Source organism: Phalangium opilio, unplaced genomic scaffold (assembly GCF_054372755.1).
Source record: "Phalangium opilio isolate 3A_F unplaced genomic scaffold, DU_Popi_V2 ptg000075l_1, whole genome shotgun sequence".
NCBI lineage: Eukaryota > Metazoa > Arthropoda > Arachnida > Opiliones > Phalangiidae > Phalangium > Phalangium opilio.
In genome coordinates this window covers 2438034-2463435 of record NW_028324184.1, presented here as the reverse complement: position 1 = coordinate 2463435, position 25402 = coordinate 2438034, and the positions used below count along the sequence as shown (strand labels likewise).

Genomic DNA, 25402 nt, shown 5'->3' with positions numbered 1-25402 from the left:
CATATATCGTGCATTTCTTAGTAACACGAGCGATTTTCCCACTTTCAGATACTCGGTGTTCGAAACATATTGTATACATAGCGCATTGATCTAAAAGATACGCGACCATATATTGGAAATCCTCGCGCCCTTTGAATCGTTGATACGTCACTATATAACGCATAGTGTGTAAGAAGAGATCCATTAGAAGTCACTGCTCTCTTCAAGGCGAATAACCGAGATAAAGAGAGTAATGTCTTATCAGACAAACTCTAACTGACGATTACGTCACGACTAAAGAGAGACAAGTTCACGCCCTTAACCCTTTAACCAATTAACAAAGACCTAATCAATTGGCGAACCCCACCCTCGACCAATAAACGAACTCAAAGAAACCCCCCCGGATAAAAAACCGGTGTTCCCCCACTCTAGACACACGCGAGTATACACGCGCGGGTCTAGCGCGCTAGAAGGCTGGCGGCACACTTAAATGACCTAATTAACTCTCCATATTTCGGTGGGTTAACTACTTTCGCGTCCGAAATCCGAATCCCGACTCGCGTCTCTCCTCGGACCTCTCGAGAGATGAATCAAAAAGGGTTAAACGTACATAGGTGGGGTGTTGTTGGGGGGAAAGTGGTTTTACTGGCTTTTCGGAAGAGGAACCGTGGAAGTCTTTCGCGGGAGTTTTGAATGAAATAAAAAAAACGTTTATAGTTTGTTCATTACGTTAGTGTTTGATGTGTCACAGAGAAAACGCCATGATACGATCCCGATGAAAAATGTATTTTTTATTAGTTCTTAATTCTTTATCTGTAACAAATAACTAGTACAAAAATTGATCAAAGTGTTCACCACCCGCTTTAAGGCAACCTTGAACACGCCTTACAAACGATTCCCTAACACGTTGCAAAATGCCTGGAGTATCGCGAATAGTTTGACAGTCATTAACGATTCTTCGACGAAGCTCGTCCACATCAGGTACTTCACTCTGATAAACTATGTCCTTCAAGTGGCCCCAAAGGAAGAAATCGCACGGGTTAAGGTCGGGTGATCGAGCAGGCCATTCCACGGGTCCACCTCGACCTATCCACCGAAAAGGGAACGTCGCGTTAAGGTGAGCTAGGACAGCGAGACTGAAATGTGGTGGTGCACCGTCATGCATGAACCACATTCTGCGCACCAAACCTAAGGGCACGTCGTCAAGTAATTCCGGTAAAACGTCTTGTAAGAATTGTAGGTACGCCTATTTTCGAGGACGAACCAGGAGCAAGTACCAAATTTTCTACAGCCCAGGTTAAACGGTGAGGCGTACCTACAATTCATACAAGACGTTTTACCGGAATTACTTGACGACGTGCCCTTAGGTTTAGTACGCAGAATGTAGTTCATGCATGACGGTGCACCACCACATTTCAGTCTCGCTGTCCGAGCTCACCTAAACGCGACGTTCACTTTTCGGTGGATAGGTCGAGGTGGACCCGTGGAATGGCCTGCTCGATCACCCGACCTTAACCCGTGCGATTTCTTCCTTTGGGGCCACTTGAAGGACATAGTTTATCAGAGTGAAGTACCTGATGTGGACGAGCTTCGTCGAAGAATCGTTAATGACTGTCAAACTATTCGCGATACTCCAGGCATTTTGCAACGTGTTAGGGAATCGTTTGTAAGGCGTGTTCAAGTTTGCCTTAGCGCGGGTGGTGAACACTTTGAACAACTCTTGTACTAGTTATTTGTTACAGATTAAGAATTAAGAACTAATAAAAAAATACATTTACATTGGGATCGTATCATGGCGTTTTCTCTGTGATACATCAAACACTAACGTAATGAACAAACTCAACCTTCAATCGTAACCATTTTACTGGGTGCTGAGAAATCTTAAAACACTATGACACTTGATATTAGCTTTACATTACCGCCGTACGCGTACTTCTACCCATTTATACCCTTCTGCTTTCTTAAGTTACAGTAGTGTTTCTCAAATTCAAGGCTATTGAAATTGTCTATGACTTCGAAACAAGTTGGGTAATGGCAATTACCCTTACTCCACATTTTGGGATATTTTCTCGTTTTTGGGGCAAATGTTTGGGGGGGGCCATATATCCGAAACTAAATGTTGTAGACCCCATGTTCTTTGATACGTTTCACTCAGTTTGGTCCAATAAACACGCTCCTTAATTTGTGATGGACCTTTCAAAAACACCCTGTATACGTAGCTATAGACCCGATTGTAAACAAGTTATCTTTGCATTGTGTGAACGAGTAAACAAAGAATGAATTGCCAATGGAACGCGAGGAAGGAGGGGCGTGCGGTTTAGCAAAGTTTTAAGCCCTTACTCTTACCTTCAATCAGATATTAGTATGGAGTGTATGTCCTCTTAGGGATCCCAAGTGTAAGAAATTTATGTATTTCTGTTTATACATTTATTCTTTAGATAATGTAATGTGCACAGCTCATTAATATTTATTTTTCTCTGCTCGGGCTTGATCGAAATTAAAATTCACACATGCTAAACATCTAAAGGCATAAAGCAGACTTGCATTGTCTCTAAGTAGCGAGGAGTCGGTCATTCATGAAATCCCGTACGCTACCCGTGAAATCCAAGTTAAGAAATCCGAAATCAATGCTGATTTCAAAATCAAATAAAAAATCCGAAATCATCAGCGAAATCATAAAATCAGTAAAGAAATCATAAAATCAGTAAAAAAAATCACAAAATCAGTAAAGAAATCGTGAAATCCATTACAAAATTCACGAAATTCAAAATCAAAAGAAATCACAAAATCCGTCGAAATCACGGGGAAAATCTCAAAATCCGACGAAATCACGCGAAAAACCTCAAAATTCAACGAAATCAAGGGAAATATCGCAAAATACGACGGAATCACGGGAAAAATCTCAAAATTCGACGAAATCCATTGGATTTTATCGAATTCTGAAATCAAACAAAATCCGATGAAATCAAACGAAGTCCGACGAAATCCGAAGAAATAAAATTTTATTTCGAAATCTCGTACACTTTTTCCTAAACGTCCGACCCCTCGCTAAATAGTGACTCTCAAGGTTCTTTAAGTTTAACTAATCTAATCAGGAGGAAAACTTCCATTCCTCCTCCTTGATCGAAACCGGTGACATCACTGCAGGGGTGGGGTGGCGTAGCGGTTAGCGCTTTCACCTCGCAGCATGAGGATCCCGGGTTCGATCCCGGACTGTGGCACCGGGTGAAAAATCTGGGAAGAAATCCTTCTGCGTAGAGTTTGCAAGTTCACTCCCCGCTTGTTAAAGGAGTTTTCCTCCGCGGTCTAACCCGGTTTCTCCTTTCCATCAAAACTTGCAGAGGTTAACGGTAATAGTCAGTATAGGGCGCTGTCGGTTAGCTGTGGCATAGGGCTAGCCACCACCCCTCTATGCATTGTTAAGGCGTTAGATAAGTGGCAATAAGTCGCAAGATGACTTGGTCCAATTAGCTAGCTAGCTGAATTGAAAATTTAAATATATTCAACAGTCAGATTTATGCACCTCCTAGGTTCACGTGGGATATCATTCAAACAAATAATATAGAATTTGTTTTATAAGCATATTTTTAATACCTTTAAATTTTTTTCTTAAAGTTTCCACAATCTGAAAGCATAAATTGGGTTAGGTAAGATCATATCTTTGGAGACCGCTGTTTCGACTCGCACATGGATTATTTCTGTTTCTAAACTCGTTTTCTTTGATAATGCATTCAAAGTGTGATTAGTGTGACTATGTTAGTACCCTTAAGAGTACTTTAATCGCACATCAAGGCATTCACAGTGGCAAAAGACCATTCAAATGTGATCAGTGTGATTATGTAGGCCCGCAAAAGAATATTTTGATCAGACATCAACGCAACAATCACAATATATATAATATTGAATATAACCCTTTATTTAACTATAATTAACAATCTATATCTATATAAATCAAAGTCCTGACTGATTAATTGACTGACTGACTGACTGATAATCAACGCCCAGCCCAAACCGCATGTCCTAGAAGGCTGAAAATTTGCAGGAACGTTACTCATAACTAGTAGGCGCGTACTAAGAAAGGTTTTTCCAATCCGCCGCCATCTTAAAAAATGGCGCCCAGAAATGTAAAAAATCTTTTCTCTGCAACAACGTCCGCGCGTTTCAACCGACTTCGCAAATATTTAGTACACTGCTTTCCTTTAACCTTTACACGGGCTGAATGCTCTTTTGGGCTCGATTTGTTGCCATCTTTTAAAATGGCGGCCAGAAATTTAAAAACCTTTCTATATGGAATAATGTCCGCGTGAAAAGTAATAAAAAAATGTTCCGACGGGCTGGGTCATCAGTAAAATCTGCCCATTCTTCGTATCATTTTGATGGAAGTTCTTATTATACGCGAGCGACACCGCGGGTAACAGCTAGTATTTGATATAACAAATGGTATATCAGTAATGATATCTTCGCTATTAAAGAAGAACGCCTAATTAAATTACTGTGAGGTCGTAGACCTCGGTAGCTCAGTTGGTTAGAGCGTGGGACGTTAACCCAGAGGTCGGTGGTTAAAAACCACCCCGAGGTAGTTGTCATCTTTTCACCTCACGGTGGTACACGTAATAACATCGTCCGCAACCGGGAATTAGATTGGAAGAGTTAACACTGTTAACTAAAAGTTCAATTGGAATTATAATTTTACCACAATAATTGATTAATATGTTTTTGCTTTGAATCTTAATTTGCTTCTTTAATAACTTAATCGTTGTCATCACTTCTTGTGCTAGTTGGTTTCAGCAGAAACAGGAGAGAATGCAAAATTGTCGCTAAACTTAACTTTACCGTTGGAATTCATGCTTGTGTTTCTTCACTACTTTGTAGATGTTATCATGTACCTACTGAGGTATAATGGCAGAATATTGCTGTTCATATTGTCACGTGTATTTAATTTTACGTTTATTATGGGGAAGTTTGTATTCAGTTTTACGCAAATTTCTAATGTGGGATGAAGTTTGAAATTTGAATCATATATACATATATATTTGAGAAAGTTGTTTGTTTGTTCTTTATGACATACACAGTCACAAATAGTTAATTTCCAAATTCGACCAAGCAGCAGGGTTGATATCAGTAACACCAGGAACTCAAAAATCTTCCATGTTCCCAACGAGTATATTAGGTTTTGGAAACCGCTGTTTCGACTCGGACATGGATTATTTTTGTTCACGAACTTATTTCTTTGTCTTTGTGTCTTTTTAAGCCTAAGCATAACCTGTTTTATCAATTGCTTTTGAACAAACAATGTTTTTGAAGCGTGTTGTATGATATCATTTGAGGTTTAAATTTATTTCTTTTCTGTAGGAAAATCCAAGAAAAAATGTTCAACTCGATACAAATATTCACCTAAATATGAATGGGATCTTGAACTTGACATTCGAAAGGATACCAAAGAAGAACGCTTCAAATGTGATCAGTGTGATTTTGGCAGTAAGAATAGGTATAGTTTGATCACTCATCAACGCATTCACAGTGGTGAAAAACCCTTCAAATGTGATCAGTGTGAATATGCGTGCACGCAGAAGAATAAATTGATCAGACATCAACTCATTCACAGTGGTGAAAAACGCTTCAAATGTGATCAGTGTGATTATGCATGTACGTGTAAGAGTGATTTGATCACACATGAACGCATTCACAGTGGTGAAAAACCCTTCAAATGTGATCAGTGTGACTATGCAAGTTCGCGGAAGAATGTTTTGAACATACAAAAACGCATTCACAGTGGTGAAAAACCCTTCAAATGTAATCAGTGTGACAATGCGTACACGCAGAAGAATGGTTTGTTCAGACATCAACGCATTCACAGTGGTGAAAAACCCTTCAAGTTTAATCAGTGTGACAATGCGTACACGCAGAAGAGTAGTTTGATCGCTCGTCAACGCATTCACAGTGGTGAAAAACCTTTCAAATGTAATCAGTGTGATTACTCTTTCACACGGAAAGATGTTTTGTTCAGGCATCAACGCATTCACAGTGGTGAAAAACCCTTCAAATGTGATCAGTGTGAGTATGCGTGCGTGCAGAAGAAAGATTTGATCAATCATCAACGCACTCACAGTGGTGAAAAACCCTTCAAATGTGATCAGTGTGATTATGGCAGCGCATATAAGAGCCATTTAATCCGACATCAACGTAGAAATCACTAGGAATAATAAAATGGATTATAGTTAAGAGTACTTAGCAAACTTGGAAAGAACATTTAATAAATGTATTGTATTACAAAATTTTTTCATTTTCTGAATAAATATTACCAGAAGAAAATAGGGGAAGTGGGTAGCCGTAGCCTTGAGCCATACAAGTCGTCCAGTGATTCTCACTTACAATGGTCGATTCCCCTACCACCCTTAAAATTTGAATCTGGCCAATCGGCGCGAAGCATAAAATAGTACCAGATTTCATTGCGAACGCCACCATGTAGCGAACTGTGGAACTAACTTGTGTAGTCTGCTTATATTTCTGCTGTGCTTCAGTTTGAGTTAGGGTTACGTCAGGCAACGGGTTAATGCGGATATTGGTTTAATTAAGGACGAAAATTCGGTTATTTAATAAAATGAATGTCGTTAAGAGTACGCAGTGTGATTTAACGTACAAGGAAACTACCGATAAGAAAACTCAGGCTTGGTTGAAAGGAAAAGTAAGATCTACCCAAACCAATCCCAATATTAAAAATCAAACTACAACAACTTGGATACAACTTTATTACTTTTAACTCTTCCCTATCACAGTTTAAAACTTCGGACAAGTTAATTTTTTCCCTGGAACTTAGAAATACCATTGTATTTAAAAATAAAGACATATTTTAAAATAAGTTATGAATTTAGTACTTACCACTCGATTCCAGCCTCTGCCATTCTGCCTGAGTGCCTCACTGCCTCTAGCAGACGCCTCTAGTCAGTTGGAAGGCGTAGGACCGTACTGTCCACAGAATCACGTCACTCGTGTGTTAATGCGCGTAAAAATCCTATCTCTCTTCACCCCCACGGGGAGGGAAATGGCGCGAAAAATCCGTAAACGGGACGCCTCGCGAAGTTGCCCAAGCTACCCACTTCCCCTATTTTCTTCTGATATTACTGTTCTTTACAATTGTATTAGGTAATTCATATAGACAGGGTTGCCCGTTAAGATATTTGGTTAGTTCCGGCCGCCATTTTAATATACTGCGGTATATTTATAGCACACAACCATTGAGCCTGTATGGTTGTGTGCTTTAAATATACCGCAGTATATTAAAATGGCGGCCGGAACTAACCAAATATCTTAACGGGCAACGCCGAACCTTTTTATCCACATCGTATGATGAACATATACAATGTGGGTCTTTGTTTGACTTGGCCTGTTGTCATTCTTGTAGTAGTAGTAGTAGTGTCAAGAGTAGCGCCTTTGGTAGTGTAAAATGTTTCGTTCGTTATTGAAGGGAGAGTGAATGGGAGAGAATTGTGGTGAGGTCATATTTTTCGTTCGTGTATTTTAAAATGATGGGGATTATAATAGTAAGTTTAAACATTGCATTTTATTGTACTAGAAAGGTTAAGCATTTTGTATTGTGTTTTATTTTTGCTTGATATATTTAAAGCGAGAGAGAGGATGATGGTATTGCCTTATTTTATATGGAAGGTTTAATACTCCCTTTAGGATACCCGTCATCCGTCGACAATAAATAAGGGTTTCACGCTTTCAATCCCGCTCCCCTATTTAAAAATTCAAAGAAATGGAGGGAGTTTTCAGGGCCGGATTAAAAGGGGGGCTGAGGGGGCACTGGCCCATTGAGTTCCCCATCCTACCATACTAACAGAAGATGAAAATTGAGCAAGGATCTATTGTTTATCCTAAGTTTTTCTAGAACCTATTTGCACCGTGACACTGTCGCACAATGTTCTTAGTTCGATTCTCAGTTCGTCCACAACCCTTTTCGATGGATCAAAATTAATTCATATTTACTACGCCGTCCTTCATGGTTTCATAATATCTTCTGAAGATCTTATTTATTGAATATTTATCATTTGTTACTGAACCAAATCAAGGGGCCAGTCACTCGCTGAGTCGCTGTAACCCGAGAATAAATATACTCGCCATAATCAAATGTTCACAAGTCTGAAAAATGTTTAATAAAGTTAGCGTTAATATTAGGTTGACTACCATCAAAACAAATAAATTTATCTCACCTTATTGAAATCGAATTTAGCCTATCATTGGAACGGATATAATTTAATCGAGATTAAGTTTGGTTTGCACTTGATAGTAACGCGTATTATTACCGAGGGGATAACCACTCGAAGATATCCTGTACACCGATTACATATTACGCGTTATCATTTTAGCACTGCTTACGCGTAGTCGATTTAGTGCAGTCAAGGGTACTGCCTCGTACACTGATTACGCCGAATGACTGTCCCCTTGATTATATCGTACCGCGCACAACCTGGCATATGTTCCATCGAAATTGTCCTTGATTCTATCATGTCTCTGTAAATTTAAGGTATTATAACGTGGTATTTAAATTATTCTCTTTTTATCTGTCTATCAACCTATACATGTATAGAGACAATTTCTGTGATTCCTGTTTAACATTTCCTAAATATTTGGTGAAAATAATTCAACTTTACCTTCTTGCATTTTTTGGAAAATGACGCGGTTCGATTTGCTTCCCAATCCTCACCCAGGGTAAATTAACGAAAATTTAAGAAACAGATTAAGGTCTTATTTTGTATGAAAGTAGTTTTCTTTTTTTTTTTTACTGTGAGCCTTTTACCCAAAGCAAATAGAATTATCGACAGTTTGTGTGGCCATGTTGTTTCTTTGAAATAATCCTCGGCTGGAAGAAAGCGTTTAGTTACTATGATTTCCCAGGGGATTACGCCATGGATTTCATCCAATGGAAACGTCCAATTAAGACCGCGTCAGACCTGACTTTATAGCGTCATTTACCTCACTTTATCGGCTTTATCCGTTTGCGTCGCCATGTTGTTCGTTGAAATAATCCTCGGCTGGAAGAAATATAGAATCGATTAAAGGGAAAATCAACCAATCAAAACGCTTTACAAAAAAGTACACCTTATTGATTTCGAAATAATGACAAATATTTACAACGACATAAAATCTTACAACTTTCAACCCAACATTGAAAATTTTTTTTCGTTTTTGTTGTTTAAATAATTCCTGATAGTTAAATTTAATTATATCAAACGTGTTTCAAATGTCTCGTAGCTTTTACCTCAGAAATAAAACGTAACCTTAAGTACGATGATGTAATTATTAAAGACTAAGCAATCTTTCGCAAAATGTAGGAGTTGAAACAATACTCGTAGATATTGAATTTCTGATCCATGGTATTTTAATATTTCGAATGTTGTTTATTTAATAATTGAGAAGGATAAAAAATTCCATTACTTTCCCCCAGTTCTAAAAGTCCCACATGTTTATGGATTAGTAAAAATCCACAAGGAAAATAACCCTCTAAGGATAATAGTATCCTCGATAAACAGCCCCACTTATACTTGTGCAAAACAATTAGTTAAAATAATTTCACCATTAGTAGGTAACAATAATTTATCAATAAAAAATACCCAACAATTTGTATCAGACCTGAGAACCCAAAAAATAGATATAGACGATGAAATTTGTAGCCTTGATGTTATAAATTTATATGGTAGTATCCCTATCCCATTCGCACTGAAGATTCTAAAATCAAGATTAAAAACAGACAAATCATTACAAAATAGAACAACTTTAAGTTTAGAAATAAATTATAAAATTAGCGGAAATTAGTTTAACTGACACATATTTTTTATTCGAGGATAACATATATACACAAAATAAGGGATTAGCAATGGGAAACCCTTTATCAGCTCCGATTGCGAATCTAGTTATGGAACATATTGAGGGTAGTATTTGGAGAAGATTCATGGATGGTGTTTTTCTAATTCAGAAAAAAACCTTTAGAATAGATAGATTATTAGAAATAGCTAACAAAACGCAAAAGAATATTCAATTCACATTTGAAGGGGAAATAAATACAAGTTGGGAAAACCAAAATATTACCTCTCCGAGTCAAGAGGTCTACTACTACAAACTTATTTACCTAGATATGGAATTATTTCTCTTTTTTGAAGTAAAAATTTACGAAATATTGAAGCAGTATTCCAAGCATAGCGAATAATACAGTAAAGCAGACGACATTTTACATCCAATAAGGATAAATCTTGGATCATGGAAATCAGTCAATGGGGAAAAGATCAGGAAATGAAGTCTACGCTTCAGATGTTTACCGTATATTCTGATAGCTACATTTAGGGCTCGGGGTTTTTTGATCGAATTTTTCGAAAAATACGATTGACTACAAATAATCGAAAACTATTCAGAAGTTTATTCGTTTAAACAATGCAACAATTTTAGATGATATTTTTTGAGATTGAATAATCTTAGTAAGATTTTAACTGACAAATGTATTCAATCGACAAAATTTTCCGAAAAAAAATTATGTAGAAAAAAGGGTCGTACTCTACCTTCGGTTAAATTAAAAATATTTTCTATTTTCTAAATCCACTTGCTTTGAAGTTTAACTTTAAGCGTAATATTTTGAAATTTAAGCTTTGTAAAAAATATCCAAATCATTTTTTTGTAGTAGACATTCATCTGGAATATTGTCACTATTATTTATTTATCAGAATTTAACATGTATACGTTTTTCTCCGTATAAGTTATTTATGACAAGATCGCCTAACTCACTTATTGTTACTATCTTTTCGATAAAACCCAATTCCAAAAAGCCATAGTTATTACGTTAGTGGACTATATAGCAAAATACTTTCCTCCAAACACCAAAAAAAGTATATCTGTGATACTTTTGCTATAGGGATCTCGCGATACCACCTTAAACTAGTAGCAAAATTACACAGGTTTTAGTAGGCAAACTGAATTAAGTGTTTATGAACTTAACATCTTTGATTACCGGGCTTGAAAATTACTTTTCCTTACCATATCGTCGAAATGGCGATAAAAGCAACAATTAACGTGTAACATCAGAAGGGAATAATAGATAATGCTATCTTTTCAATTTGAAAATGGATGCCTTCGATTCTTGTTGCGAAACCCATCCATATTATCTAAACATAAACGTCCGAGACTCGAACAAAGAGGGGTTAGTGTAATATAAAAGGGTCAAGGTAAAAATGGGAAGTGAAACAATATTTGAGGATCACCAACATACCTATTCTCTATAGCCTGTCTCTCAGGAGAAGTAAAAATGCACTCGTCCCTACCGCGTACTATATTTCCAGTGCCTTCTCTAATACTAGGCCTTGCGATAGGAATAAAAGGGGGGTGGAAGTTAGGATTTCACAAATGGCACTAGATGTCGCTTGACTGACGTTTCAAACTGGCGGCAAATTTAAAACAATGGGAAATTGTTAGCTACGACGAAGTGTAATCTGCTAAGTTCGTCTCGAAAAAGAAAGCAAAAAACCGGTCAATAAACCGGTTCATGATGCTGAACGGTTTCCGAGTTCGAAAAATACTAGTTTAAATTGTATGTTTTGACACGTGTTAATGGCGTCTTCATGGAAATTTCAACCCTTCAAAAACTGCCACTGCCAATGAAATACCATAAAGGAATAGCGAACTGATTTAAAAATGATCACAAATCTAAAGAAAACGTTACTTTTTTGAGAGTTTAAACTCTTCTGATTCCAAAAATAAGCTTAATAAATATTTAAATATGAGGCAAAACACAGAAAAAACACTTTCAGAACTTGAAATTTGGGGGCAAAAAGCAAATTTGCGGAGAAGATATTTGGCGGGTTTTTCTCCTTGCTACGTCACTCACAGCATCTCGCGGAAAAGCCAAGCGCGAGCGCCCGAGACTTCCGAGTATACTAATGCCGCGCGAATCTGAATAAAATAGGCTTAACGCTGCGCTGAGACACTAACAGGCGTCACGTGAGCGACATCAAGAGAGAATTTCTCCTTACTACGTCATCAAGCGAAACAAATTATAACTAGGCCTTTCCCAAGCACAAAACTTTTATTGCAATTTTATAAATTTCTACGAAACCAAAGTGATGATATGATAATAAACTAGATTTTTCAAGGATTTTTTTCGTATTTTAAGTTTGTGGATGACGAAAATTATGGCACTAACTCTTTAAGTTTGATTTCGATTGCCCAATGAGCGAGCTTAGGAGAGATAGGAGGAGATTTCTTTGGCAGCTGAATTCGGACACAGACATTACCTCCAATATTTTAATTATCCACTTCTCTAGTTTAGCAGACGATGTGCCCTTGTCAATGGTAATGGACCAGGTTATTTAGTCCAGTTTAAAAAATCCTTATTTCCCTTCCTGGTCCGCCATAACCGAAAGACGTGACGTCATGCGAGACTGCGCAGTACGAATTTACTTTCGTCATCGCGAAAATTCGATAGTTACGTTATCCAAAAAACGGTTACTAAGCGCAAATTCAAAATGTCACAAAAAATGCTTCTGTTGTACATTTCAAGGCCTAGTATTAGAGAAGGCAGTGAAATTTCCGTGAGTCACACACTTGAATCATCTTATGATCATTTACTTCTAAAAGACTTCTCTATTCCGTTTTTATTAACTAATGATATCAATACTCATCCTTTATTAACTTTGGAAAGAGTTTCATGGTACAGTGGAGTAAAGTCTCAATATCTCGCTTTATACAAACTATTAAATGGATCCAGTCTTTCGACTTCATACCCAATCTTCGTTACTCGTCCTTTATAAACTTTGACTACAGATTTTTCGAATGTAGGACATAATCCCCCCTGGACATAATCCCCCCATTTGAGAAGAAAAGGACATAATCCCCTCAGGTAGGAGACAAAATCCCCCGGACAATTTCCCCCCGAATGGATGCCGAAGACAAAATACCCCCAGCCCCAGGACAAATTCCCCCAGACCCGGGACAAATTCCCCCCAGCCCCGGGACAAATTCCCCCCAAACTGTGTTCTTCGGAAGAAAATAAATGTAAAAAATAATATTTTGGAAAAGGCGTACCATTGTTACAATATTTCCAAAATATTACGAACCTAACCTAACCTAACCTAACCTAACCTAACCTAACCTAACCTAACCTAACCTAACCCAACCTAACCTAACCTAACCTAACCTAACCTAACCTAACATAACCTAACCTAACATAACCTAACCGGGAATTATGACCGGGGAATTTTGTCTAGAGCGTAGGGGGATTTTGACAAGAGAGTAGGGGGATTTTGTCTACAGAGTGGGGGGATTTTGTCTTGATAGTGGAGGGATTTTGTACTCTTAACTTGGATGGGGGGGGGGGAAATGACCGGGGGATTTTGTCTTGAGAGAGGGGGGATTTTGTACGTTTTTAAAAATGGGGGGGATTATGACCGGGGGTCTTTTGTCTTGGGGTATTTAGTCCGTATACCAGATTTTTCAGTTAAGAGAGATTTTTCTCAAATAATTTATTAAAATTATATGATATTAATTACTTTTATCTGAAGTTACTTATTATTCTTGTAGTTGTATCGTTTTTAGATTTGTTTTTCCTAAAGTATGCCTCTTTCGCGAGTGTCTGAAAGACCTTATAAATGTGTAGTTAGATTGTTGATGACAGTTAATAGAATAGTGGTCAGTACAGTTTTTCAGATATCCGTCAACTGTGAATACGATCCGGAAATTGAGAACCCTTTGGTTCAGATTAGGAAACTGCGAACGCGATTCCCTGGGGTGTAATAACATTCAGACAGACCAACAAAAACACATACAGATGGATACGTCGAGAACAGAACGTTTCAAAAACAGTCATCACTCAGTGAAGTAAAAATCTAGCCTCTATATTGGCTTCATATGAGTCCAATATATCGGTTAGAAATTTGCTTAAATGAGGGTTTGATTTTAGTCCTATATCCTTTAGAAATTTGTCCAATGTGGGCTTGATTGATGTGTGAATAATATCCTCACCATTTCTGGGTATTAACTGATCCCTTAATAGATGACTCTAAATCCAATTTTGGATGAGACTACAAATTTGGCTTGTCATTCGACCCTCCCTTTTTGGACACTAGTTACGTTATCCAAAAATAGATGAAAAACTGTGCTGTCTCAGAGTCAGCCGTTTGGATCCACTTACATCCAATTTTGGACAACATTTTTTAATAGTGCACGCCTTGGGAAATATTCAAGTGCTAATAGAGTAATGATGAGGGTACTATTTATCGTGTATGTGATTCGATTCAGTAACCTTGTTTTTAATGTTCTCATGTTACCACGCTTTGTGGTACACTTCTCTCGAAGATAAGTATTATATACTTCTGATAATATTGCCAATCACAATGTTTATATTGATAGTTCATATCATTATCAGGTTTTTTAGTACTGTAGAATTATTTGTTAATGATTAAAACTTTGCTTATTTTTGTTAGTAATGAGCTCAAACAATTTAAAAAAGATCAGAGTTTATCGTAAAAAAATAATAGTGGCGGTTACTCGTCCAATTGCTTATCGATAAGTGAAACCAAAACCATATTTGTATCAAGAAATGTATGGATCATAATTTTTTATTCTAAATCGAATAAAACGTATCGCAAAAAAACTTTTTGGAGTTAAATTCTTCTGATTATGTTGAAAATTTTAGTGTTTCGGAAAAAATACTTACGATTATTAATTGCATCACTCTACCTTTTTTCAAAACAAATCAAGACGAAATATTTTTATATAATCTTTGTTTTACAAATTTTAGTATGTTAATTTATTTGAATAATAGTTAACTGATCCCCGAGCCCTAGCTACATTCACAACTGGTTTGCAGTGTAAACACTATCGTCTCGTCTCACCCAAAGAAAATATACGCTCCGGGAATGGAAGCTATGTCTCGGGGTTGGGTTGACCAAGGAACTTCCGGTCTATGCAATTTCAATGTAGCCGGAAATACCTCGGTCAACCGAGCCTGCCTTTGGAGCGTACTAGGAGGGGAGAGACAAAAATTTACACTAGAGGAAGCTACACTTTCCATTAGTGGGGCGTGTATCTTCTTTGTCTCACCTCAACAATTTTCTTAGTTTGCCAACATGAATGTTAACGTTAAATAACACCAAAGCTAAATTGTAGCTAGACGCACTGATAGTCAATGCGCACCATAAAGAGAATAAAAGGTCTGTAGCTACTACCCGTTTACCATTAGCCCTTTTACTATTCTAATTGCCACCATGATCTTTTCTTCTATTTTAAAATCTTAACCTGTTTATTTAATAGTGTATTTAACTTTCGGCTCACTCTGAACCGTTGATGTCTCTTCATTTCAGACACGATAATCAAAGCCCAATGTTTACTTCACCTCAGGCCTCAATTATTTACTCTTTGTTTCACTAAGCCTATTACGGATGATACTTAATATACCCGCCGGAGTCTAGGTCTTAGTTTTCTTCATGAATTCACTCAACCAAGGATTATTGTATATACAGATGTAGTATAGCTTAAGTAATATATAAACAGCCATTTCAAATAACAATATTAAAAAGGATCTTTGGAATATCAAAATGAAACAGAGCTTTAAAGCTACAAAAGTACTAAATGCATCATAATTACGAAAAATACTTCCACATATTCACTTTATATTATGGAAAAAGGGAATATTAAGGTTCTGTATGATTTCTTAACACATCAACACAAGGCTAACTGCTAACGCGACGCACTAGTGTAACAATGGACGGACACACACAGACAAAAACATAGACTGCTTTTTAACTCTTTCCGTATTAATTTTGAGTTGAGAAACAAGATTATCTTTAATATTTAAATAAATATAATTATTTTTAATTATTTTAATCTTCAATAATTAACATTAATAATAGTTAAATCGTTTAAAATAAAGTTATACCTATTATCATCTCAAACTTTGCTAATATTGACGTTTAAAGTGAAGGATACCCCTCTTGCCCGCTTTCTTCAAATTTTGGGGTATATATACGATTCGTTTCCATTATAATAGTAAGGAAAAAGCGCAATTGCGAAAACCTTTGGTGGCGATCCCACCTTAGGGAGGCTAGACGTTTCTCGTAACCCTAGCTGATCGCCGCGTATATCCTAAAACCAAACGATGATAATGGAGTAGAAGCCAATGAGACAGATTGGTGTCTATGTGGAATAGACGGAAGACCAGTAGATGGTGGTGTTTAGAAGCCAGAATGTACAGATTGGTGTCCAAGTGGGATGGACAAAGACCAGAAGATGGTGGTGATTAGAAGCCAGTATGTACAAACTGGTATCCAAGTGGAATGGACGAAGACCAGAAGATGGTGGTGATTAGAAGCCAGTATGTACAGACTGGTGTTCATGTGGGATGGACGAAGATAAAAAGATGATGGTGATTAGAAGCCGGTAAGTACAGACTGGTGTCCGTGTGGGATGGACAAAGACTAGAAGATGGTGCTGTGAGAACTCAAGTAGAGGAGCCATTTCCGTGACTGTGAAAGCAGTTCGGAAATGGCGAACACGTTTGCTCCGATTTTTAAACTGCGAAAGCGGTCACGTGGGGTCTGACAGACAGACAGACAGACACACACACACACACACACACACAGACACGGTCAGTGCATTACCTCTCCGTGACGTCATCGTCACTCGGAGAGGTAAAAACCGTTTTTGGATGTTTTGATAAAACATGATAATAAAGAATTTTTATGTTCTATGTACCAAAAACCTACGCATGCAAAATCATTTTTAAATTTTAGATCATCCCATAACGAAAAAATAAAAATAGGCATTGTAAAAACATTTAAAAAACGAATAGAATATTTATCAGATAAACCACTTAGCGATAAAAATAAGTTCAAAGAACAATTTATAAATAGTGGATACCCGAACCACTTAATTGATCAAATGTTTAACAATCATGATGTCGAGAATATTAAAACCAAGGAAAAACCAGAACACATTATATCTTTACCCTATGTTAAAGGAATCTCTGAAAAGACAAACAGACAATTAAAAAAAACACACTATTACCTTAGTTAACAAAACAACGAACACATTAAAATCAGAATTAATTAAAAATAAACCTAGAATAGATGAAATGAAAAAACCAGGTATAATATATGAAAACAGATGTAAATATGATAAAAAATACATAGGACAAACAAAACGACAACTAAAGAAAAGACAAACAGAACATAAATATGCTGTAAAAAAATATGACGACCCATATAAAACAAAACAACGACCATCAAATTGATTGGGATTTAACTAGGGTTTTATGCCAGGAAACTAATTGGTACAAACACAAGGTGAATAATCTAACACCAAGGACCTAGCTTTCCAGCTTAGGAATGAGGGTATTGTGTGTCAGGTTCTCTCTAACGAACGTCTCATCTCGAATGTTCCTAAAAATTGATATCCCAAGGCTAGGCCTAATGTATCTACTGTAGAGTAAATGGTGGTTGAACACCCAAAGTTTTTCTTTCCTAACATTTTTTCTCGGCGCCAACTAAAATCAGCCGCGGAAAGCTGGCTCTCACTAAAAAAATTCCACCCCCTTAGCACTCCGCACGATACGCCGTTGCCATAAAAAACGTAAACACCGTGGATGAACCCTCCATGCTTGAACTTACTCAGATAAAAAAATTAGCAACGCCTGTTTTACTTCACTCTCCACCGCTGTGGAGCGCTGCTTCAAAAGTTCGTTCTCGGTCGTGGCCGATATTTCAGAAATTTTATCTCTCCATTCACGCGAGCTCCGTTGGAAACTTTAAAAAGCTTAACGTCAGAACTTTCAGACACAGAGGCTACGGCAAAAAATCTTACATAGGAACTTGGTGTAAGATTATTCTACTTGTGGTACAAACGATGTTTTAAAGAATCAGTATATATTAAAGATAGAGGAAATTTAAACTTAGATCAAGGTTCGGTAAACATAAGCGGGTGGGGAGGATTTAACTTAAATTAAAAAAAAAAAAAAAAAAAAAACGATATAAAAAAAGGGGGCAATGTCACCTTCAACCTATGTAAAAAAATGAAAATTGGTTACTCGTAAAATTAAATTATTTTAGTTCATTTTAAAAACTGGCTGAGGAAGGACCGCGGCCCGAAAGCTCCCAAAGTTGTAAAATTTTAAACTTTAAATAAACTTATAAAAATTTACTCCATGAAGTAGCAGTTCTTATTAAATAAACAACATTCGAAATGTTGAAACAATACGTTAATTTTCTGAATCCGTAGAAATAGTTCTACATCCATAAATGTCGAGTTTAACGATTTTCGAGAAACAAACAAAACTCATTTCCTTTTTTCATTAAAGACACTGAGAACCATTAAATACGATTTTGAGGTATATTACTTCAAAGGCAATCTTACGATGTTGTCCTCAATAGTTTCGTTTTTGCTCCGAAAACTAGTCAAGTGAAGCGCAAAAGTAAGCGAAACGCGAAGTGAGTGAATGCACATAATGTAAGGAGCTATCTGCTAAACATTTCTTGCCGTAATAATGATTTCGGGTAATCGGAGTTATTGCTATAAAAATAACGACTACGTGAACAACCGTATCAGGTGGCGCTTGGTTCGCATCAAGACCAAACAAGGCTTCGTCGCTTTGGCAATGAATTTTGGCAAAATTTGATAACTACAGTGATAATTCACTTTTCAAAAGGGTACATTTTTAATCTCCTTAAACAAATCAATACAAATAATTAGGAAAACTAAATTGCCCCTTTCTGTAAGTTTCGCGAGCGATTCAATCATAACGAAGAAAGAAATAACAGATGTCGGTTGCCACTGCTAAAAATGAAAAAACTATTCCCCGATAGATACTTCAAGTACAAGTGAGTACTTATTGAACGTAACCGAGAATATCAGTTCCTTTTAACAGAGACCAAATAATCACGATACCAAATAGTCCCGAGACCAAATAATCACGATACCAAATAGTCCCGAGACCAAATAATCACGATACCAAATAGTCCCGAGGCCAAATAATCACGATACCAAATAGTCCCGAGACCAAATAATCACGATACCAAATAGTCCCGAGACCAAATAATCACGAGACCAAATAATCACGAGACCAAATAGTCCCGAGACCCAAAAATCACGAGACCAAATAGTACCGAGACCAAAACGGCGAGACCCATTTGTCCCGAGACCAAAACGTTGAGACCAAATCGGCAAGACCATAACGGCGATACCAATTGTTAAGTATAACCCCGAGATTCAAGTGAGTATATTCTCTTCCGTTGTGAAGATCAAATTGAGAGGTAAGATTTCATATTTACGTGTCAGGTTTTTTATATAAAATATTTTTTCATGTTTTACACTTTTTGATATGTTGAACATTTATTCCCAAAGTTAATGATATTTATTATTAGTATAAATAAGTATTATAAAATAAACTATCGGAAAGATATCTTTAAAATATTATCCACGCATTAAGGGCCTGGATTTAAGTTCAGTTGATTTTTTTCAAAACTGTAAACACAATATGTAAAAACGAAATACCGTCTTTATAGATTAAAGTGGTCATCAGGTTATCAAAATTGTGAAAAAGGAAGCGTTCTGACAGAATGACTGATAATGAACGCCCAGCCCAAATGTTTCTTCAAAGTAGTAGATGGGAACTATGAAATATTTTTGAAATTCGCAGTCATCTTGAAAAATGGCTGCAAGAAATTTGTGAAACCTTTATAGAAGAACGCTCACGCTTCTCAATCGATTTCACTGCATTCAATAAACCCGTTCGCTATATCCGATTGCAACTTAGCAATTCGAGCATAGCTCCGTCCTGTTGCCATTCTGGTTGTTATTTATTTATTTTTTTCGCAGAGTAGAAGCTATTTCAGCCCCTTTTCCGACCCCATCTTGGTATCTGTTTTTCGCTTGAGTGGAAACTATAGTGAGGTTGCATGACGTAGTACTGCCAAGTCGCTGAAGACGCTCTTTATGCCTTTTGCGGACCAACTTGCCGCGCTCTTTTAAAATGGCGGCCTAAAAATAAAATGTTCCTGACAAACTAACGGCAACGCTTGGATTTTTTGATGCAAGCAGGGAGGAGAGACTTAAGAGGGGGTATGTGAATAGGCGGATTGGTTCGCTTCGTGGCTTAACTCGTCTCAGTCACTCGCCGCGGTGTCCGCGCACATGCGTCAAATTTAAAAACTGGCTTTGAACTGGAAGTGGGAGCTGACGGTAGTGTAGTAACCGACTCCACTCGAGCGGGAGCGTTAGTTAGAATCGAGGGAAAGAGAGATAAAAATTGCCACCCTCCCTTTTTTCCCCTGCCATTTATATTACTGCTTCTTTTACATTAGACTAACTCTCCCGTTCAACACAGAAAAAAGTGTGTTAATGATTTGAACACATTTTTGTGTTCAAAAATCAGATTTTGGTTTCTTGATATGTTTAAGTGATGAAAAAGTGTAATTTATTGAACACTTCGCTTAATTTTGGCGTTCAACTTCTAATTTTTGTTTCTATTTGGAAAAATTGTAACAGTTGAACACAAAATCTTAACACTTTCACAATGAACGCATTAAAAATTTAGGAACAGCGAACGCGATCATTTGTTTTCATGTTCTGTAAACCTTGTAGTTGAAGGCGTACTTCGTCGAAGCTTATTCGATATATACTCTGTTCCAGCTTTGGTTCTCAGCACACTCTAAGCTAGATCTCTATGTAACGTAGCTTTGTGCGTGCTGACGACTAAAGCTGGAACAGAGTATACACCGAATAAGGTCCCGTCGGAGATAGGAAGTTGCTTATCATATAGCGTGAAAACCTATTTCCTCACGCGCATTCTTTATATCCATGGTTTTTCTTTGTCGCCCAGGAATGAATTTAAACTTGAAGTAATTATACAATTCAATGATTCAGTGGCGTCGCTAGGCCTTTTTTTCGGGGGGGGGTAAAGCCCCCTATTCCCCCCCCCCAAATTTCAAACTTAGACCCCTCTAAAATAATCACCAGACTGGTAAGCATATTTTTAAATAATAAATATTTGGAATGCGAATTTAATTTAACTATACGCCTTGAAAACGTTTCTTGGCAAAGCGCAGACGATGAGACGAACTCTCTGACAAAGCATTTTTGCAATTGCATTTACTTATGTTTGGGAAATTTTAATATTCCCTAAAATTCGTCTGCAACCTTTACTGCTGCTAATGTGCTAATAAGAAAACCGATCCCGAAAGTAACAGCACATAAGTTTTGGGCAGGATTTTTAAGCCTTGGCCCTTCAGAATATTAAAGGTGTAATCCTTTTTGTGGGTAAGTTTTAAGTAACTATTACAAGACAAAAATATATTTCAATACTTAATAGTCCTTTTACTAGCAAAATAACTTAAACCTCAGTACAGTAATACCTATTAATTATTAATTACAAGTAAGAAATTCTCGTACATATCTCTCTTGGACTCTAGAATGAGAGAGGTACAGTCGCCGCAATTAAAACCTTTTTTTCTCGCGACGTCTTGTTTCAACAGTAAGCCGCAAATCTTTATTAAAACAACAATATACGATAAGTTTTTTTATCAATTGTATCAGATCAATAATTTGCGGCTTATTGTTGAAACAAGACGTCGCGAGAGAGAAAGTTTTTAATTGCGGCGACTGTACTTAACATGTTCGTACACTCTAAGAAAGGGAAGTGTAATTTAAGAAAACACTTTTTTTACACCTAAAAACACCCAAAGAGAGTTTTATTACCTTGAGTTTTTGTGGGGCCAATTTAAGGTGTAAATTCGGTGTAAAATAAAACTTTTTAAAACCGTTTTGAAATTAAAAATGGAAAATTATAGTACTGCGGGTTTCTTAAATAAGGTCTTTCATTTTCATTAATGTTTTAATATTAAAGTCAATACAAACAGTAAAAAATTATTGAAAAACTTGATTGTTAAGCATTTTTTAAAGATGATATTCATGAAAGAATATATTTTTATCCTTTAAATAAAATTAACAAAGAAATTCGTAATCAGAGGGTATTGTACTTTTGTAAAACACTGCTAAACGTGTTAGGCGACACTCTGAAACGTGTTAGGTGACACTCTTAAAAGCGTCATGCGACACTCTTGCAGTGGGGTCGCTAAGTCTTTTTGGGGGCTTTAGCGCCCCTAAAATTTCAAAGTTAGCCCCCTTAAAATAATCCGTAAATTCTACTAAAAAATTGCTCGTATCCCCTAAAATTTTGTAGCAATATAGTGTAAAAAATTATTATGATAATTTCGTTCAGTTTCATCTTTGTAGAGATGAATTTCAATATCAAACAGTAGTGGGGACTAAAAGCAAACGGAAACTGAACTTATAAAAGACGAGTGAAATTCTTTCATCCACAATTGTCTCATAGTCACTAACTGATCGGTTCCGTACTCTTTATTAATAAAAGTTTGTAAATCTTTAATATACGAATAATAAACTTAAACCCCCCACCCCCCCTCCCCCCAAATTTCAAACCCTAGCAACGCTACTGCACTCTTGAAAGTGTTAAGCGATACTCTTAAAAGTATTGTGCGACACAAAAAAACGAGACTATGTTAGTAGGGCGACTACAGACGCCAACTTTTGTGACATGTCTTATCTTTATTTTGAGAATCATTAGAGTAGAAAATGAAATTTTTTTTTAAATATTGTAGAGTAGATTAGGTCAAACGCGTTTCTGGTGCTCGAAAAATTCTTAGTGAAAAGAGATTATTAAATTTAACAAGAACGTTTATATCTACTGCTTGGATATTATGGCCTCCAAAACCAACTTAATACCCGATGAAATTATAGTAATTAAAAACTTTCTGCCTTTTTCAGAGGCTATTAAGTCGGTAAAAATTACCAACTTTTATGCAGTTTCACACTGAATGCTAGAACTAGCATTCAGGGCCGGATTAAGCAATTTTGCACCGGGGGCCGCCCCCTTTAGTCGAAAAAAACAGAACAGCAAATGTCCCTAAGAGGGAATAGTTTAACTCTATGCGCCCCCAACAAGACTTGCGCCCGGGGGCCAGTGCCCCCTCGCCCCCCTCTTAATCCGGCCCTGCAAGCATTGCTTAAAGCGGTATAGTTCTGCATGTAAGAACTTTCCTCTTAATTTAACTCAAAGTGGAACCTTGCTGTGAATATACCACTGATTGCTAATAAACCACCCACTCTTTAAGGTGTTATGAGACACTCTGAAAGGTGATATGCGACACTTTGAAAGGTGTTATGCGACACTCTGAAAGGTGTTATGCGACACTCTGAAAGGTGCTATGCCGCACCCTTTAAAGAATTGCACAACACTCATGTGAGAGTAAAAATTAAGTTTTAGTTCGATATAAGAGTTAAAAAGGTGTTAAACTGCACCTCTGTTGCACCATTTTATAGCACCAATTGCTCCATAAGTGTTATTAAACCCTTTCAGGGGTGTAAATGAACACCTGTAATGATGTCAAATTTGGCCCCAAACTACTTTTAAAGGTGTTAAAACGCGCCCCATTTTCTTAGAGTGTATGCTTAACACGTAAAAGACGTTCAAAACCGAAACAAAAATCGTCTTGAACACATTAGAAAGTGAACATATTTTCACTTGAACATGTGCTCATTTTTGAACATGTATAGTAGAAAGAGTCGCATGAAGGTGTTCAGGGATTGTGTTCAGCTCCTGAACACATTTTCTACATAATTAACATGTTCAGAGGCAGAACACTTAAATAAAAACACGTTCAAAATCAAACACAAAATGGCTTGAATGCATTAGAAAAAAGAACAGATTTCTATTTGAACATGTTCTCATTTTTGAACATGTATAGGAGAGTGTTGCATGAAGATGTTCAGGGATTGTGTTCAATTTCCTAACACATTTTTTTCTGTGTTGAGGGACATCTCTGTACTTTCTGTTTGGCGGCATGTCTTTAGTCAATGGGTTTTGGATGAATATAGGTATGTTATTTGTTGGTAATCCTTGAAGTAGTGGACAGTCTGCCTTGAATTTCTGATGCTCTTCGAAAACATTGTCGTTAGGTTCCCATCCTCGTAGCGTTAAGTCACAAAAATGGCATTTAACAGCGTCCGTCCCCGAACTTAAATAGTAAAACCCATGACGGGCTAGTTCTGACGGTTTTACAAACGTACTCGCAAATGCGCCAAACGTTTCTAGACGGGTAATTTCTCGATTCATCTTATCCTGGAGGTGTCTAACAATCAAATGAGGTCCTGACCAAATCAGACGCTATTTATATCCCCAAATAAGGGGATGAAAGGTTAGATTGTAATGGACGCGGTTACTAAGCAGACGTTAATTCGCGAAGCTCTTTCAAAGCCAGGGAAAATACTGGCCGTTACTTTCATCCTAGTAACTGTATTTCTAGTTGAATTTGCATTTTGGTATTTTAAAAATATTACTTTAATTTCGGGTAACGCAACAAAGACATAACATGTTGAGACTTGTCAGGATGCCTTAGGGGCAAACACCTGGAAACAATTAAATGTTTCGTGGTAGGAAGAGTCACCGACTAACAAAGCAATAAATCCGAAAATAGATTCAATTCATAACAATACAACTGATTCGACCATACCCCTAAACCCATTAAAACACGTCTTTATAGTAAAAATAAAAACGGATGGGGATAAATTCTTTTGTTCAAGTTCTGCCCCTTTTTATGGCCATAGACCCGTCTGACCATGGTTACGTATAAATATTACGTATAAATAAAAAGCCGATGGAATGTCTTAACACGTTTGTGTGAGTCATAAATCACTCAGATTCCATTGACAACAATACAACTGGTTTAGCTACGCCCCCCCCCCCTTTAAGGTACTAAACCATCGCGACTTTAGGGGGTGGTATGTAGCCCATAAAGGGCAATAAAAAAAAGAAAAGCACCAGTCAATATACCCTCAGGCTAATTATCAAGCACGCACTCAAGAAAATCACGCAATAAAAATCATTCAGTCGTCAGCTTTTAAACCGTAAGGACCTGCCGTAAGAATGCCCACCAAGATCATAGATTACCGCGTGAACGCCCGTGTTAGACTTGGGGCTGATTGCTATGCCGTTTTCGGTGTAAATGGATTCGAGCCAAGCTTACTTCTGACAAAGAAGGACGGGATTATTCTCACAATCTCGGAAGACGTTTTGAAGGAATTTATGGAGGAGTGGACGGAGATCTATTCAGCTTTGGAGACTGGCGACCTGGGTAATTATCGTTACTTGAACTTGAAAATAAAAATAACCGTTATGGAGGGGAGTATAGTATTCGACGATGGCAGCGTATTCACTCTAACAAAGGCCGAGGCAGGGAAACTGAACGAGAAATTTAGTTTTATGAGATTTCACTTCAAGCTTTTAAATGATCAAGCCGAAGTTATTAAATGCATGTACGAAGCTATTGTAAAACGCATGAATGATATATATCAAAAATATTATGTAAGTCGC

General features: G+C 37.1%; 4 long non-coding RNA genes across 6 annotated transcripts; 1 reads left to right on the top strand and 3 right to left on the bottom strand.

Annotated features, from left to right (window-relative positions):
• Positions 1 to 6286: 6286 nt before the first annotated feature.
• LOC149658783 (uncharacterized) lies at positions 6287 to 7117 on the bottom strand. The gene is made up of 2 exons (XR_016369935.1): positions 6859 to 7117; positions 6287 to 6791 (listed from the first exon to the last, which is right to left on the bottom strand). It is a non-coding gene; the product is annotated as an uncharacterized LOC149658783 (long non-coding RNA).
• A 105-nt stretch (positions 7118 to 7222) lies between these two features.
• On the bottom strand, positions 7223 to 9905 carry LOC149658782 (uncharacterized). Of its 2 annotated transcripts, XR_016369930.1 has the most exons (6): positions 9613 to 9905; positions 8956 to 9014; positions 8780 to 8842; positions 8634 to 8681; positions 8193 to 8493; positions 7223 to 8121 (listed from the first exon to the last, which is right to left on the bottom strand). It is a non-coding gene; the product is annotated as an uncharacterized LOC149658782 (long non-coding RNA). The 2 variants fall into 2 exon arrangements; XR_016369931.1 differs by having other exon boundaries at positions 7223 to 8493; positions 8956 to 9905.
• A 511-nt stretch (positions 9906 to 10416) lies between these two features.
• Positions 10417 to 11331, bottom strand: LOC149658781 (uncharacterized). Its single transcript, XR_016369932.1, has 3 exons — positions 11005 to 11331; positions 10756 to 10905; positions 10417 to 10662 (listed from the first exon to the last, which is right to left on the bottom strand). It is a non-coding gene; the product is annotated as an uncharacterized LOC149658781 (long non-coding RNA).
• Positions 11332 to 20927: 9596 nt separating this feature from the next.
• Positions 20928 to 21969, top strand: LOC149658780 (uncharacterized). 2 transcript variants are annotated; one of them, XR_016369928.1, is made up of 2 exons: positions 20928 to 20974; positions 21060 to 21969. It is a non-coding gene; the product is annotated as an uncharacterized LOC149658780 (long non-coding RNA). The 2 variants fall into 2 exon arrangements; XR_016369929.1 differs by having other exon boundaries at positions 21055 to 21969.
• The last annotated feature ends 3433 nt before the right edge of the window (positions 21970 to 25402 follow it).